Source organism: Mustela putorius, unplaced genomic scaffold (genome assembly GCF_011764305.1).
Source record: "Mustela putorius furo isolate JIRA1106 unplaced genomic scaffold, ASM1176430v1.1 tig00000640_pilon_pilon_pilon, whole genome shotgun sequence".
In the NCBI taxonomy this organism is placed as follows: Eukaryota; Metazoa; Chordata; class Mammalia; order Carnivora; family Mustelidae; genus Mustela; species Mustela putorius.
In genome coordinates this window covers 9,234,718-9,245,749 of record NW_025421432.1, presented here as the reverse complement: position 1 = coordinate 9,245,749, position 11,032 = coordinate 9,234,718, and the positions used below count along the sequence as shown (strand labels likewise).

Sequence of the window (11,032 nt, the reverse complement as noted above, 5' to 3'; positions counted from 1 at the left end):
AGATTCTACTTTTGCCTTCAAAAAATTTAACACATTAATTGCCTCCACAGGCACAAGGCATTCTTCACTAGCCCTTGTAAAGGATATAAACATGAGCAGTGCCTCAGCAATTTCCTCTACTTCCCAAACCCCATTCTTCAACAAATAGTTACTGCACTACTAGGGGCCAAGCAATGTGAATTGTGATAAGGATACAGGGGTGAAAAAACAAAATTCCTACTCTCACGTTGCTTATAGTTTAGTAGAAAAGACACGTTAAATGAGGTAGACAAATTAGTCAGTGCAAGCAATGCCAAGGAAATGCATCACTATGAAAGCATAAATCACAAAGAAACCCAAGAGTAAAGCTGGGGATATTAACTGTGGGCAGAGGGAACGTGCACGAATCTGAAGGCGGAGAGCTAGGAAGAGCTTGGTGTCTTTAAGGAACTGAGGAGGGAACTACCAGTGTCCCAGAGGAACAGCCGATGAAAGTGACGCAGGTAGGCCAAAGTTCTATTATCTGTTCATTTCTGTGCTACCTCTATCTTCTGAAAGACACCGGCAAAACTTAATGAAGGAAGAAAATGATTAGTCCCTGATAATTCTGTCTGAACTCTTTGTTTTATTAGCCAGATATTGTGATGGTCCCTTCTATATGAAATAAATAATGTTGGGGTTGGGGGGAGGCTAGTCATCCGGGTACACCCATCAGTAACACTTTCAGACACCTCCCCACCCACGACCATCTAATGACAGAGTCCTAGGGATTGTTGCTTAGCACGCTTGGTGCATTCCCATGGAGAATCTCTGCACAGGACATTCAGGGGTATCGGTATGAACTCAGAATAAACCCAGTCTTTAGTTTGAGCTATAAGTGTACACTTAAAGAAAACACGGTTTTTCAAAGTAAGCTCATTATTCTTTAAATTTTTAAAAAAGATTTTAGTTATTTAAGAGAGACAGAGATAGTGAAAGAGAGCATGGATGGGGAGGGGAAGGAGAAACAGACTCCCACCAAGCAGAAAGCCCGATGCAGGGCTCGATCCCAGGATCCTGAGATCATGACCTAAGCTGAAGGCAGAGGCTTAACCCACTGAGCCACCCAGGCGCCCCATAAGCCTATTATTAAAGTCAGTTCAAGCTTGAGTGAACACAGTGTGATAAAGAGGAGCCGTGCAGCCATTTCTGTCAAGAACGGAGGTATTCTTTGTCAATGAGGAGAAAATTAACATTATAAATCACAAATATGTTTGGAAAGCCCAGGCTTGATAAGAAGTTTTGCTGTCTATCCTCAAGTGTTTTTAAATATAGAGACTTTGGTCATTTTCCTTTCCTAGTGACTGACAGCATTTCTTGATTTATCTTTAGTCTCCACAGTAACTCAAAAGGATTTTTTTTTTCTGTGAAAATATTAGTCTTCTAAGGATAGTTTACCATTTGACATTTAGAGATCAACTCTGAATTCTGAGTATGGTTTCATAAAACTTTTAACATCTGCATATGAAAAAAAGGAATTCCCACATATTTAGTTTCATTAAAATAGACACAAGAGGTGAAATAACCAGTTTCCTGCTCTGCCACACCAAACTCGGAGGGTCTCGGAGGAAAATGGTACAGCTATCTCACAGGTGGTCTCAGGGCCTGGGATTACATAAGTAAAATTTACCTGGGAGTAAATAAGACTCAGGGCCTGGGAGTAAATAAGAATAAATAAGTAAATAAGTTTTGATTTTAGCAGCATAATAAAATTATATATGCAGCTTTGTTGTTTGTATGAGATAGGTTTTTATTAATGTAATAACCATAGAAAATTACCCTTAATGCTTCCAAATTCCTTCGGCCTTGGTTATCTGTGTATTTAAAGCAAAATAAGGATGTGGCCACATCTTACCTGTTTCAGTACTATCATTTTGTGTCTATTTGCTTTTTATTTATTTTTGCATCTATTTACTTTTAATCAGTTAATGGAACATAGCCAAACATCAAGATCAGCTGACAGAAGAGAAGAATTTGGGCATCTTTGTGTGGTCATAGCTGCAAAAGCGACTCACGGCAGTCATCACTTGTCTTGGGTCTCTTTCCTCAAAAATACTTGTCATACTCCATTACCACTCAGACCTACCTTGAAGACCAAATAACCCAATATTTAAGAAGTGCAGTATAGAGACTGGGGGCTTGGTGGGTTAAGTAATTGCCTTCGGCTCAGGTCATGATCCCAGTGTTCTGGGATGGAGTCCCACATCAGTCTCCTTTTTCAGCGGGGAGTCTACTTCTCCTACTGCTTTCTGCTCCCTCTGCTTGTGCTCTCTCCTTCTCTCTCTGACAAAATCTTAAAAATAAATAAATAAATAAGTGAAGTATAGACTGTCTATCACTGTTAATCATTATATGCTAAAGCTCACCCTATAATCAAAATCATGTCCATTTCTGAACATTAGATCAGCTCAGGTTCATTAATGAGGCTCAGGAAACGTCATCTCATGGCAATTCTGTTGGACTAAGATATCTAGATATTCTAGTTGTGAGCACTAAACTAAGCATGAACCAGCTTGCCCGAGACATTCGGTTTGGGCTCCTGCTAAAGCAGTGTGCAGATGTAGTGGTCTGGTGCCTGGATATTGAAAGTGTAGTCCACGGACCATAGGGTATTGGAATCACCTGAGATCTTGTTAGAGCTAACCTCCACCAACCAGCCTCCACCCACACCTACTGAGTTGAAATCTACTCCATAGCAAGACCTTTAAGTGCTATGCATGCTCATGAGGGACCTAGAAGTTCTGCAGTGGAGGGCTCTGTGCCATCACAGAGCCCTCGTGGGAAGCCAATGATCAAGATCACAGTCTGGAGCTCCGAAACGTCTATCATTTCCTACTTGTGTGGCCTTAGGCATGTTCCTGAAATTCTGGCTTCTTGTTTTCTTCCCCCTCATGAGATTAAATGAGATTTTGAAGACGACGTGGGTCAATACTCAAACACTCAGGACCGCGATACTACTGGTTATCAGAATAAACATTCAGGTTCAGAGACCACTGACATATTATGGGTTGTCTAGAAGTCACTTGTTAAGTAATCGGAGCAACTATAAATGTAAACCCTCACAAGATAAATACCAAAGTCACACATTAACTGTCTCATTTCCCCCGTGGATAACTAACCAGATATATTTCTTTGAGCTGCACTTACCATTGGGCGGGGCTATGAAAATCAGTTAAATCTCCGCAGCTAGAACTTCTGTTCTTTATCATCGCCCCCTCATGCCAGCTCAGTGATGTCTCTTTCTTTCTTATGGCTGACATTAATACTTTAATAGCTAGTCCCAAGAATTATCCACTCAAGTCAGGCTCATTCTTTTTCATACAGCCAATGTGTCTTTTCAACATGGGTTTTGATGTAATGCTTAAAGAAGAAGGTTCTATCTTACGCTAAGCCTAAAGACACTGAAGATTCCAATAAATATTAAATACCTGCGTGGAATACATCAACTATTCAGAACAGAAATCTTAATACTTCAAAAACCATGTAAGCATATGCAAGATTCTTAACATGCATTATCGCATTTAAGCATATAGCCACACTGGGGACTAATGCTTAATTTTCCTAATACAGACGAAGGACCTGAAATTCAAAGAAGTAGTTGTTTCAGGACCAAGTCCTCCGTTCTGAGTTTAAAGTTATGGGCCCATTGTATTACTGGAACATCTCTTCCCCTTGTCTTATTTAAGACGGTCTGTGTGGGAAAAAATTTCCTTTTATAAGCTTGACCTGAATTCGAAGGATAGGAGAAAGAATTAGAGTCTCTTCAGTGCAGGGTTGATAATAATGGTACCTACCTAAGGAAGAGATACCGATACCGATACTCTGTCTCAATTATAATTCGTAGTGGTACTTTAATAGTTTATGTAAGTCATATGATGACAATCTTAGAAACTGTTAATAATTTTATATATGTGTCAATATACACATATTTGATGAGAAACAAAACACCTGATTGGGATAATTTATAGTTTTAGATGTTGTGCTGCTTCTCACCTATAATTAAATTACAATCAAGTTTTTATGTTAGGAAAATATTCACAAGAATGGTGGGTAATTTTGTAGGGCTGTAAGATCCCTGGGTATCATTCGTCGTGCTACGACATTATTGAAGGTTCTGTCTTTAGCTATTAGTATTAGCATCTTCTGTTGTTTTCCTGTGGCATTTGAACTTTTTATAATGCTTGATACTTCTGTTATCATGAAATATTTGGGGATTCCTATGAATAGATTTAGATTTTTTAGCACGTTACTTTTAGTTCTAGTAATTCAAGGCTTTTTACTGGGGTTAATTTACCAGTTCTCACCAAAACCACTATTAGACTTTATAGAATACTTACCATTAAAAACACTACCAAAAGTGAAATTATAATGCTACTAAATATAATTGTATTTTTTTGCTATTGTAACTTTCTTTCGATTGGAACATTCCCTGAGAGATAATAAAAAACGGCAAGCTGAGGTCAGGACTGAGTGGATCTACATTCTCTCACCCCCATGGACTTTCCAAAGTCAATGCTCATCTTTTATTTATTCCTTAAAATTAAAAAATATATATATATCAGGGCCCCCTGGGTGGCTCAGCAGTTTAGGTGACCAACTCTTCATTTGGGCTCAGATCATGATCTCAGGGTCATGAAATCAAGCCCCACATCGGGCTCCACTCTCCCTGGGGAGTTTGCTTGAAATTCCCTCTCCCGGGGTGCCTGGGTGGCTCAGTGGGTTAAAGCCTCTGCCTTCGGCTCAGGTCATGATCCCAGGGTCCTGGGATCGAGCCCCGCATGGGGCTCTCTGCTCAGCAGGGAGCCTGCTTCCTCCTCTCTCTCTGCCTGCCTCTCTGCCTACTTGTGATCTCTGTCTGTCAAATAAATAAATAAAATCTTAAAAAAAAAAATTCCTTCTCCCACTGCCCCTCCCCTTGCTTGTGCTCTCTTTCTCTCTAAAATAACTAAAAATAAATCTTTTTTAAAAAATAAAAATGGATCAAGAAGATGTGGTATATATACACAATGGAATACTATGCAGCCATCAAAAGAAATGAAATCTTGCCATTTGCAACAACATGGATGGAACTAGAGCGTATCATGCTTAGCGAAATAAGTCAAGCAGAGAAAGACAACTATCATATGATCTCCCTGATATGAGGAAGTGGTGATGCAACATGGAGGCTTAAGTGGGTAGAAGAATAAATGAAACAAGATGGGATTGGGAGGGAGACAAACCATAAGTGACTCTTAATCTCACAAAACAAACTGAGGGTTGCCGGGGGGAGGGGGTTTGGGAGAAGGGGGTGGGATTATGGACATTGGGGAGGGTATGTGATTTGGTGAGTGCTGTGAAGTGTGTAAACCTGGTGATTCACAGACCTGTACCCCTGGGGATAAAAATATATGTTTATAAAAATAAAAAAATTTAAAAAAAAAAAAAAAAAAAAAAAATAAAGCATGCTTTCTTTTCTTTGGTGAATTCCACACTATTCCCTGCAATAAACTCATCACCTCAAAGTATATAGCAGGACAAATATTTAAATACAAAAACAAAGTTAAACTTTCTTTTATTTACTCTCAGTTTTGCCCTCTTTCAGAACATATGTTCTTCCTACTATTAATATGTTGCCGCCACCTAGCGGCAAGGGAAATACTTTAAGATGTGAACTAATGATCAGGGTGTTTCTGTTGTGTTTACAGATGCATTTTGAGGGGACACGTATATATTAATACATAGAGAAGAGATGTTGGCATGAAGCACCATATAAAAATATTTGTATAACTTAATTGAATATGTCACCAAGCATCTCGGTGTTTAATGATAGTAAAATGGGTCTTTTTGACTCCTGAAATCTGTAAAAGAAGGAAAACAGACCCAGAAGACTTTTGGATTTCCATGGATTATTATCTGATAGTGATAAAAAAATTTTATCTAAATGTATTATTACAATCTATTTTGAATTCCTTTTGACGCTTTTTTAAAGATTATTTATTTGACAGAGAGAGAGCACAAGCAGGCAAGTGGCAGGCAGAGAGAGAGGGAGAGGCAGGCTCCCCAGTGAGCAGGGAGCCCGATGTGGGGCTTGATCCCAGGACCCTGGGATCATAGCCTGAGCTGAAGGCAGACACTTAACTGACTGAGCCATCCAGGCGCCCTCCTTTTGGCATTTATAACACTATTTTATACAGTAATTTGTTTTTATTTTAATATCAATAGCAGAAAAGACAAATTTGGAATTGAACTTTATTTTTTTCTTTTTTATTTTAGGTTATTTTATTTTATTTTATTTTATTTATTTGACAGAGAGAGAGCACAAGCAGGTGGAGTAGCAGGCAGAGGAAGAGGGGGAAGCCGACTCCCTGCTGAGCCAGGAGCCTGACACAAGGCTCTATCCCAGGATCCTGGGATCATGACCTGAGCTGAAGGCAGTTGCTTAACCAACTGAGCCACGCAGGTGCCCCTGGAATTTATCTTTATGCTTAAATTATAAATCCAAATTGCTGAAGTAAACAATCTTAATACCTTAATCCCGAGAAATAAAAATCAGCGTATGTGTCCATTGGCCTAGTTTTATATTTGTATATATAAGAAGTTTAACGTTTTAAGTTCTATTAGCTGACATACAGTGTTATTTTGGCCTAGTTATAAGTGAAAGACTTGTGATAGTTACCTCCTGGGACTTGAGCATCACTTAATTTATTAATGATCACAGACAATAATTAGAGTACAACTTATGAGGGAAAGAGACAAACCTGCTTTTTTTTCCAGCATCCAGAGTACAATTAATATTTTTATTATTGTCCCATTTCCAGCTCTTTTCAGCTGCTTCACCACTTGTACTGGGAGCATAGCTCAGTGTTAAGGATTGGCTCTGCCTTAGTCTGAGAAGTCGTTTCCGCAATAGCAACTTCCTTAGTAATGCATTCATTATGTAATGCCCAGAGCACCTCCACGAAGGGCAGGTACTCCTGCTTTCTACTTCCTTCATACTCTCTTCATTGATAATTCTATTACCATCTTAAAGTTATAGTTGGTTTTCTATAGTTCTCTTCTGCCTAGGGAATCCCCCTCCCCACCAGGGCAAAGAACTGATTTTCTATTTTCAGTGCAGACTCTTGCATATAGGAAGCCCTCCAGGCATGTTTTTAATACTATGAAAAAAATAAAATGAATCTATGAAATGGTCTCTGGTGATTAGGTAGTTCTCCACAGGGAAGCATAGCGACTTATTCATGATGTGTGTAATAAAACCATTTTCAGCCGGAAGCCTGGAGATCATCTCTTGTACCCAGAACTCTGCGTCATCCGATGGGCAGGTCCTTATGGACAGACAGATCTGTATAGGAACTGAACACAAAGTCCTTTAATGTAACAAGGAAGCTCATGGCTCTAGCTTGTCAGGCCACAGAATCATGAATGGGAACCACCTTGATAATATTCACAGCAACAATTCTCTTAAAGTGCACCTGCAACTACATTTGAAGCGTCTCATAATTCTGCAGTTTCAAGTACCTGGTTTGGAAATTTCAACACTTCATTTAGGGCAGCCTGGGTGGCTCAAAACAGTTATACATCTGCTCAGGTCAGGATCCTGGGGTCCTGAGATCAAGCCCCACATCAGGCTTCCTGCTTGACGGGAAGCCTGCTTCTCCCTTTCTTCCCCCTTCATGTTTCCTTGCTATCTCGGTCTGTTTCTCTCAAATAAATATTTTAAAAAATAAAACAAACACTAGGGGTGCCTGAATGGCTCAGTGGGTTAAAGCCTCTGCCTTCCGCTTAGGTCATGATCCAAGGGTCCTGGGATGGAGCCCTGCATCGGGCTCTCTTCTCAGCAGGAAGCCTGCTTCCTTTCCTCTCTCTGCTGCCTCTCTGCCCAATTATGATCTTGGTCTATCAAATAAATAAACAAAATCTTTATAAAAAAATACTAATTCTATGTCACGTTTAAAGTAGCGCTGGCCTAGTCCTTATCTGGTGTCAGGACCACAGACCCAATTAGTTTAGCACAGCGAGGAAGCTGAAGCTGACGGGCTCCTGAGCGGGGAACCATCGTAGTCCAGGGTGCAAAGCTAACAGACGACTGAAGTTGGAAGCCCCCGCACTGTTTTTCTTGTGTCACTGCTCTGCTCCATGAAATGAGGAAGGGGGAGGGGGTTGAGTATGATGAAATTTCAATTTCAGTTCCGATGATTCAAGGACATCCCTTGGAATAAACATCCAAAGTCAAACTCCGGCAGCCACACTGCAATATTGTAATCCTGCCCTGAAAAAATGCTGAGTCTCTGTAATTGATGTCCAGAGGTTCTGTGATAAATTATTTATGGGATGAGACGTTTTTAAAGAGAGGCAAGCAGCAGAGTGCCAAACCGTGCTGGAATATTCACATCATTAGAACAGTTTCCTGGCCCCTTTTTCCTTTCTTTTAAGGTGAAAGTGGAAAGCACATTCTGACGGCAGAATTCTTAATTCTCTAAATGAGGAATCAGCTGTCACTAATGGAAGTGGGTGGGAATGGAAAGTTGTCAGCGGTTGGCGGGGCAAGAATGCAGGGCTGTCACTGGTAGGGGGGAAATATAAAATACGGTATAAAAAATAAAAGCCGTAGCCAATATCGGGAGGTCAGTTGAAAGCTTTGCATATAATGAAGAGTCCAAGTGTAAAAGCTGAGAAATGTTCACCATAAGGAGAGTATCAGGAATTAGAGGAGGCGGGAATTTAAATGGGAAATGTGGGTGAAACGTCACAGAAAATAAGGACTTAGCTAGGAATAATACTATGTGAAGTGTCACAGCTCCTCTGCTACTCATTACCATCAGACCCGGCCCTAAGTAAGGCAACAGACAAGGAATTTCAATTTGACTGTGCTTCAGAATTCTTTTTCCAAAATAGTTTCTATCAGTCAATGTCATATTTATGTTTTCTCTAACTTAAACACCCTTCCTTAAACCTCACCACTCCTTCAGTTTGAGACGATTTTTTTTTCTTTATAAATCAACTTTTACATTCTGCACTTATCAGGAGAGAGTTGACAATGAATAATATGGAATGAATATATTAGCATGGATTAGTTTGTCCCGCTTAGCAAAGCTGTTGACTTAGAAGAAAAGAGACGGCCTGTGCAAACAGAAGAGAGGTAAGATTTGAGGGGGATTATACGTGGTGGTGCATTGCTGATGGGGGCTGGAGGGAGAAAGCTGATTGGTCTAGATTACATACACCAGGCAGATTCACAAGGATTTTACTGAAATCCTTGAGGTCAAGTGTATTTTAGAATGCAGCTTTTTCATCATTTAGGTTCATTATTCTTAGCCATTTTTATATGAAAACTATAGGACACTAAAGTTTAGAACACAGCTACTTTGCAAGCAGAAGAGAATCAGAATCACTAAATTGAACATATATTACATATCTTACACGTGGTAATGAACATTAGGTAATGAACAGATGTCCAGTTTACTTATCCAGGTAGATTAACTTATTATTCCTATTAATGCACCTAAGAATTTTTTTTTTTTTAAGTAGGCTCCACGCCCAGCGTGGAGCTCAGTGTGAGGTTTGAACCCATAACTCTTGAGATCAAGCCTTGAGCTGCGACCAAGAGTCAAGCCTTGAGCTGCGACCAAGAGTCAGATGTTTACCTGACTGAGCCACCCGAGCTCCCCAAGAATTTTTTTCTATTCCAATTCCAAATATGCTACTTACTCCGAAGACTATATTTATATGCACATATACAAATATATATACTTATATATATAAATACATATATACACATTTATAATTTCATATGACACTTTCCTTTTGGTGTGCCATTACTGATTGATTACCTATAAAAATGCTTTATAGCAGGCTATAGAGGCTAGTGATCATCTAAAAAAGGATAAGAATAATTTATGTCTGCCTTTGCCTTACAAATATTAATCATACCTTTACAGTAGGTGGACTTAATCAAGGAGTATTTGCATGTAGGAGAGAGTGATACATTCACTTAACGTATACTTAAAACAAAGGGTAGGTCCATTTTGGGAAGCCATTCATTCATTCATTCACCCATTGTGTTTTGTGCACTTTCTAAAATATTAGGGACTACTCTAGAGCTATAGGTAAAGCTAAGGGTTGTATCCAAAATATTTAACCACCTGTAGGTACTATGGGTATTAATCAGAACAGACACTAAACAAATGTCACTCTAGAAATGACGGCAGGTAAAAAATATAGTCTCTGCCTGCAAGGGGCTTACCATTTCTTGAGGAAGACTGATGATTTAATAGGCAGTCACCAAACAGTATGAAAATAGATCTAATGAGGGTAAGCACAGGACAATAAAACTTCTTCAAATAACCCACGAGTTGTCTTTTATCTATTTAGACTCTTACCTATGCCGTAAGTCTAGACACATTGAAAATTGATAACCTGGAAGAATCCAATCAACCAAAAGTTATCTTTGGAACATTATTTAATGTAAAATCATTTTTAGGGACTTTTTTAAGAGTTAACTTTTGAGGTTGGCAGCTTTTCCTTAAAAAAAAAAAAAAACACAGGATATATATTTCTCATAGCTGCTAAATTATCCATTTAAACCTAACTTAAAGATCTGTTGCTTTCGGGGCGCCTGGGTGGCTCAGTGGGTTAAAACCTCTGCCTTCGGCTCAGGTCATAATCCTAGGGGCCTGGAATGGGGGCCTGGGATCGAGCCCCTCGTCGGGCTCTCTGCTCAGCAGGGAGCCTGCTTACTCCTCTCTCTCTCTCTCTCTCTCTCTCTCTGCCTGCCTCTCTGCCTACTTGTGATCTCTGTCTGTCAAATAAATAAATAAAATCTTAAAAAAAAAATCTGTTGCTTTCTTTCAAGTTTGCATATTTGTTACATAGCACAGTAAGATTACTGCTTGGATCGTATTTCATGTTAAATATGCTTTTGGAAATTTCTGTGATTGAAAACCATCGAGAAACTGAAGCAAAGAAAATTAGCCCATTTCTATCCAAATCAACTACACTATCTCCTACCCTACTTGCTGTGATTGAGAACCTAGTC

The 11,032-nt window shown here is 39.4% G+C and overlaps 1 long non-coding RNA gene across 2 annotated transcripts in view; it reads right to left on the bottom strand.

The window, feature by feature from the left end:
• LOC101685476 overlaps nucleotides 1–11,032 on the bottom strand; it is an 81,316-nt gene that overhangs the window by 28,345 nt on the left and 41,939 nt on the right. The window lies entirely within an intron of this gene.